The sequence below is a fragment of the Zonotrichia leucophrys genome, chromosome 13, assembly GCF_028769735.1.
Source record: "Zonotrichia leucophrys gambelii isolate GWCS_2022_RI chromosome 13, RI_Zleu_2.0, whole genome shotgun sequence".
Lineage (NCBI taxonomy): Eukaryota > Metazoa > Chordata > Aves > Passeriformes > Passerellidae > Zonotrichia > Zonotrichia leucophrys.
In genome coordinates, this window is record NC_088183.1 from 5,257,894 (window position 1) to 5,265,223 (window position 7,330).

Consider the following 7,330-nt stretch of genomic DNA (forward strand, 5'->3'; position numbering starts at 1 on the left):
CCAGGGACACATCTATGCAATCCCTGCAGGAGACCCGTCAGCATGACAAGGCACTGAAGATGTAGCTGCCAGCTGCTGATGCATGGAGAAGGATGAAAAGCTGATTTCACTGTTGGAAGGAAAGAAGAAAGCAAGAAACAAACATGAGCTCAGCACAACATTTGGAAGGGCAACAGCATCAGGAAAGATCCATAGAGGGAGTCCCAGGCTGTCAGGGATGCTCCACTGAGACCATCTCAGCTCTCTGTGTGCCTCTTGGCTCAGAGAGTACCCTCCTGTGCCACAGCCTCAGGGATCACCAGCACTCATCCCAAATCATTCAAGAATTTGGCCAGTAAAATTCCATAAGGAAGTTTAAATATAACTCCAAAAGGAGGTCTGCTGGCCTGGCTGGCTCAATACCTGAGCTGCAATAACCCAAGCCACATCCAGCGCTCCTATGCCCAGTCCCTGACATGCTCATGAGTGCCACCTGTGAGCTGCACAGCTCCCAGCCAGTCTCCCACCTTCACCCCCTCTAGGAGCAGCTCCTGGCATGGGGATCCCAGCTGGGTGAGGAAGGTGGCTGTGGCCAGGGGAGCTGCAGGTGTCCCTCACCTGTCCCCCAAGCAGGTGCAGGGTTCCAGCTCGGTCCCTTTGGGGCACTGCTCTGCTGCCACGTGAGCAGGAACGAGCCCATGGTGGCCAAGAGCCAAACTGGCTCCAGAGCTGCCAGGCAGGAGGGAGCTGGGCAAGTCTCACCCTCATGCAGTGCCCAGCCAGGCCAAACCCCAGCAGGTTTTCAGAGTTAGAAAATAAATGCACAAGCAAGGGGGGAGAGAGGGAAGTGTCCCAGCAAGCTTCTTGCATCAGCTGTAGGGAACATCACCTTGGCAGGTCAGCTCTCAAACACTCATCCCTCATGGGAAGGGAAGCTGGGGTGCAGGACCTCCATGCTGGCCATGTCCAGCAAGCTCCATGTGCTCCACTCCTCCCTTGGTGTCTTCACTTCTGCTGGACCCATCTTGCCCTGCTCTGCCCAGTGTCCACAGCACTTGGATATCCTGCTCCTCCCTCCAGGGGCTTGCTGAGAAGCAGCCAAGGAGTCTCCACATTTCTGCAGCACAATTCACTGGTCTCTTCTTTCCCCAAATTCAACAAAAGCACCCGACTGGCATCCCCAATCCTGCTCCTCTGCCTCATCCTCCACCCCAGCTGTGTCCCTGTGCCTGCCCAGACCCCAGCAAGCAGCTCCCTGTGCTGGCCCTGCAGGCTCTGAGGCAGCAGTCTCCAGGGAAACTCCTCTGCTGAGCAGTGATTTGGGCAGGAGCTCCCCACCTCCCTTGCTCCCTGTACAACAGCTTATTTATTTCTCCCCGGCTGAAGCGTGGCTTGCATATTTATCACAGACAGCCGGCTGCTTTGCTGCTGGCCCGGAGCTTTAAAGATGCTTTGATGGTGGCCATTAATGTCTCTGAGCATCTCTGGGTCTTGCTTGGCTGGAATATCCCCAGCTTCATTTCTGCTGGTCTGGCAAGCTCACCTACGGGCCCAGCCTTCCCTTTGGGAACAGCTTTAGTTCAGTGGCCTGGAGCAAGGCCTGTGCATGGCGAGGAGCACAAAGCAGCCAATGTGACTGATCTGCTCCTTAACTTCACCATCCTGTTTGGCTGGGAGCTCAGCCCCTTTCTCAGGTTCCACTTGCCTAATTTTGTCCAGTGCTGTGGCCACGAGGTCACGGTTAAAAGTGTTTCCTCCAGTTTTCACCTTTGCTCTAGAATGGTCCTGGATGCTGATCAGTGTCTGCAGCACCCTCCTGATCACACCTCCCTTCCCTGCATCCAGGGGCTGTGCACACCTCCAGGCAGCTCTGATTTGAATGTGCTTCCCAAGGGAATTTCCCCAGCACCTCCAGACCAGTTTGCTTGCTGCCAGTGCTGGTCACGCTGTTCCCTGGTGAGATGCCCAAGCTTTACACGTGGATGGCAGAATATTAAGGCTCAGGCATCTTTAACGCTGTGCAAAAGAGGATTTTTCCAGGAAAGTCCAAGCTTCCTATCCTGAGTCATATGCTTTGACTTATTTATGTGGTTGTTGTTGCTCTGTGAACCCTGCCAGGCAGAACCATTGTCAGGGACAATGCGCACACAAGGTTGGGCTGGCTTTCCTGCAGCAGCCCTGCAATGTTGCCCTCCAGCAAACCCAACTGCCCCGAGGGGTTTCCTGCTCTCGATGGACTTGCAAATGAAGCCTGACCATCCAACTGCTGGTGCCCTCAGGGAAAAGTTTTCAAAGGACACCCAGAGCTCATTCCTGGAAGAGAAAGATTTGGGTGATATGCTGGGGCAGAACCATTCTCAGGACTCTGTTACAACCCTCAAATTGAAATGGGAATTTTTAATTTCAGAAAACCTGACAGTTACCCATTGAAAAATACTCAGCTTGCCCTGAAGTTCTTCATCAGGATAATCTGACCCAACCTTTTCAGTCTGGGTGAGATTCTTTCCCACAAAACAGTGGAAGCTCAAATTCCAGTCCCAATTTTCTGTGCCACTGGTGAGTGGGGCTGAGGGCAGGCTGCCAGCAAATCCCTGTGGCCCTGCCATGGCAAGTGCCTCCAACAGCAGACACCTATTAGTGGCACATAGTGGCCATCGCAAAAGACTTGAATACTTTTAAAATTAAACACCCAAACTTTTTCTTCTACTACTCAAAATACCCACATTTCAATCTGCTTTAGCTCAGAACCAGAAAAAAGTGCCCATTCGTGCGGGTTTCTGCCAGAGAGAACTCCTACATCCCCTTATTTAACCCAGATTTTAGCCTCTCCTTGCCCATGGTTTTAACCCCAGAGGGACCATGCACTAAAGCACAATGCACAGCCAGAGCAGCAAGCTCAGCTTCTCCACTTCTGCTGCCAGGCCACAGGGGTGAGAACCCACTGAGAGTTCCCAGATAGTCCCATAGGCTTCTCCTATCTGCAGCCATGTGATCCAGAGAGATGGAAGACACTCCCTGCCCTGAGATTAATTCACTTGGACCCTTCCAGCAAAGCATATGAAGGATCAGCGTGAGGAGTGAGCGCATTCCTCCAATAAGTAATTTCCAACCTGAGCAATAAAACAGCAGACACTAACGAGTTCCATTACATCCCCATTAAAAAGTGCTTTCCCTTAGCAGGGCTCCACAGCCCAGGGGCTGGGGCTGGCTGGTTTGGTGCTGCTGCCCAGCCAAAGGCACTGTGCTCTCAGGGCACTTGTGCCATGCACGGGGTAGGAACCAGCTCCCAAATCTGCTGCCCCTCGCTGCTCCCAGCCATGCTCTGCACACTGGGAAGTGGTGCTGCAGATGTATTTTTTTCTGAGAGTGCACCCCTGGTGCTAGGAAGTTAGATTGAAATGTGAGCAAATATCCTGTAATTAAAATCTGAAGCCTGTTATGCAGCTTTGGCGTGTTTTTAATAAGTGGGTTGGAGGGGGGGATATCTAATGATGCATAACTGCTTTTATCATCACAACTTTTCCCTCCAAAAGCCACAGTTCTTGTAGGATTCCCCCAAAGCCAGTAAATAATCTTGACTGCTTGAGAAAAATTCCCCATTTCCTAGTTATTGATGGCATGGGCTTTGGAAAGCAATACCTCCTCTAGAACACAATTTCTCACCTTGTATATTTTGCTGGAGATATATTAACCTGAGGTTTCTTATGTCCTCTAAACCAGGGGGAAATGTTCCATTTCCAGGAGCTTGTGAAAACATGACATAAGGTGACCACTGAGCATGATATTTTCTCTGAAGGATATTTACCCTCCATGCCACCCCTCTGCCATCAGGAATTTCAGCAGAAATATTTCAGACATTTCACTACAAAGAGAAATGAGGTATAAGAGCTCCACTATCCTTGTTGAAGATGCCTTAAGCTCCTCATGATTCAGATGAGATGTCCTGCATCCTTCCCAGGTCCCAGCCACCCACAGCAGTGCCAGACTGACTCAGCCCACCCAAGGATTCCTCTGGAGGAACAAAGCACGTTGGCAATGTGCTGTGATTCCCAGGAATTTGTGTTTCCCTGCCATCAGCTCCTTGCACCAGCACTGGCCAGGGTCATACATCTTTCTGCCTTGTGCCTGATGTGCAGGGAGGCACCAGCCAGAGGCTGCTCCACAGAGCTCAATTAATTCAAGCACTGGCAGCTTGTGCAGGTGCCCTAAAAGCTCCCAAAGACTCAAGGTGAGAATCAATAAGATTGATGGGTGGAATTGCTGGGATATTTTCCTCTAAGCACCTAAGGATAATTAACAGCCAAAATGCTTGGAGTCAACCACCAAAGTTATGAAATACTAAATCAGAGGCAGCTCCCAGCAGCTTGGCTGGCTCCCTTTGCAGGTTGTACATTCACAATGAAGCCGTCAGCCAGGCACGGCCACAAATTCTCTCTTTTCCCCTGGGATTCTGCTCATTCCAGTGGCTGGCAGTTATTTAAATATTGTTTTACCCCTCTGCAGTCAAAGCAAAGCCCTGGGCTTTGCCATTCAAATCCTAGCCTGACCCACAGCACAAGGACATCGCTGCTGGGTGTTTCCCTGGCTGCTGGGATCTGTGTGTTGCACCAGGAGGTACAGACCCAACAGGTGCTGTTCTCCTCCTTGGATAGCCAGGGAACTGAGAAATAGAGAGAAGTTGAAATAATTTTGATCTTTTGTGTGCAAGAGTTCAGAATTATGTGCCCCAAACTTTTGAAGGCACTGGGCATCCTACACCAAAGCTTTCCTTCCCACTTTTGCAGCCACATTGACTCTGGTGCCAGGCACAGCAGCCTGGACTCCAACAGGCCTCATGGGGGTACCAGAGGAGCTGGAATCAGGCAGGAACCCCTTCAAGAGCCAGTCTGGAACGGTGGGGCTGAGCTGCCTGGCCAGCTGTCCCACCCAGAGCTCAGGTTTGCTCCTGTGACCCACAGCGGAGGGTCAGCACACAGCCACTGCCTGCCCAGCCAGTTCTGGGCCCCAGCCAACATCACACCATGAGTGACCAAGCCCCCAGGAGGGTACAGCACATCTCTGTGTCCCAGAGCTGCACTGTGCACCTAAGCAAAGGGGCTGGAGCAGGGGCAGCTCCATGCCTGACTCTACTTGACCCCTAGGCATGACTGGATGATCCTCCCTTAACCCTGGGATGTGCTGTGTGGGCCTGTTGTGCTCCTGGTTCTTCCTCCACTGCACATATGTCTGCTCCCATCCCTGCTTCCATTGCAGGGAAGTTTCAGTGCTGAACAGGTTTTCCTGCCTTTTCTCCCCAAGCTGTGACCTGGGGAGGCTCCATCCTGCCCAGATGCTCCCCCAGCAGCCAGCACAGCTGTGCCATGCAGCCAGCACCCAGGGTGCATGGAGGGGACATGGGGAGCATCTTTCCCCCATTTGTGCTCTGCCTCGAGCCAGGCCCTCTGCCTGTGACTCCCACTAAGCCTCACCAGCTTTGTGTTTGCTTTCCCAAATATTTTGCTGGTGCAAAGGAAACATCAGCCTGCTGAGCTGTGAGCTGAGCCACCTCCACCTCCGAGCTGAAGCCCATGGAGTGAGAGAGATGAGAACTTGGAAGCAGAGCGATGCCAAAGCCTAGAGCAACATGCACCAGTGCTCCTCACCCCCTTGGTGCCACCAAGTCAAGGTGGGGACAGTCCCCAGCATGCTGGCAGTGCCACTGCACCCACCGCAGGCTCCTGATAGCACCCTGTCAGCAGCTGACCAGCGAGTCAGAGGTAAAAGGGCTTCAGCAAAGTGCAGTGCCAGCACCCAGCCGTGGCCAGGCCTGTACAAGCACGGCCCGTGGGACACAGGCAGGGGGATTAAGAGATCTGTGTCAGCAGTGGGCTGTGTACACAAACACATCAGCTAAAAGGGCTCATGTTCATGCTTTGTCCCCAGGGAGGTCGCTGGGGATGGGAAAGGGTCGTGGAGGGCTGGACATGCAGTGTCTGTGTCAGTCCTGTCAGCCAGGGGAGGAACAGGCTGGGGATGGCAGGGTGAGATTGGCCTCAGGCAAGGGGACTGTCCCCCAGCTCCCCTCCCTGCAGACAGCCGGGCTGGGCATGGCAGATAATGCTGCAGGGAACTCCCTGGCTCTGTGGTGGCCCTCAGGAGGGCTGGGGAACCTCACCTGGTTCTGGAGATGGGAGCAAAGGAAAGGAATTGTTCCACCAGTGGTTTTAAAAAGTCAGCCCAGAGCTGTTGATGTAGGAAAGAGCCATCAAAGTCAGCAGCTGCAGTGGCATTCACCAGAGGGTCTCCAAGTAACCCCAGGATATTGCTTGTCTGTTTTCCCAGTGCCAGGGGACAAGCAAGACTATGGGATGCTCATGGGCACACTCCTGTAAAGCTTCCAGGAGGATCTCGAGTCCATAGACCACAGAGAAGCCCAGGCTTCAAGATACTGTACTTTATGACTTTATATATTTGCCCATGCCTCTTCTGCCCCTGCACTTCCCAATGAGCGGCTGAATAAGCAACAAGGGGAAAAGAGATCCACCCCAGGGACCTGAAACATCCTCTGTCTCCAACACTGTCAGGGGAAATCAACGTGGGATGAGAAGCTCAGTTGCAAATCTGGGGATGCAGTGGCCATGTTCTGCATCAATCCATTCATTTTTACAATTATATAAAGCAATATTAATCATATCCAGTGATTGAAGACATCCTGAGGATGTCAGGTGATGGAGATTGATGGAGGAGTGACAATGACTGACCATGTTGGGTGAAAGAATCTCAGGCCAGGAGTGCACAATTTGGAGGTGGATTTTGTTATATTTTGGCTGCCCAATTTGGCAGTGATACAAGAGCTTTGCCTTGTCTGGTGAGAGGAACAGTGCTGACCTGTAAGGGAGTCTGTCCTCCTGCCAGGCTCGTTGTTAGACTTTGAAGTTCAATCATGAGCAAAATAAATGCAAAGTGAAGCCATGTGCAGTCAGAGCCAGCATTTCTCGCCTGTGTTTCAGTCTGTTCAATTTTCATGCTTTTCAGCTAACACTGTTTGTTCCTAAACATGTTTTCATCTGACAGCAAGCAAGGCCAGGACTTCAGAGTGGAAACAACAGGAGCCAGAGAGGAGTTTATCCTCTTCAGAGAGAGACATCTTTCAGGTCCTCTCAATCCCCAGAAAAAGAACAAGGAGAAAAGCACATATTGCCCCTCTCCACTCCAGCAAGTTACTTAAGCTCCTGTTCCCACAGTGAAGTCTTGCCTTTGTTTCAGTAGAGCCAGCACAAGGTCAGCACAAAATCACCCCAAGGTGGTCTTTCCTGCTCTCCAGAAACCTTTGCAGCAATTTATATCCTAAAGCAAGATTGCCCTGTGAGTC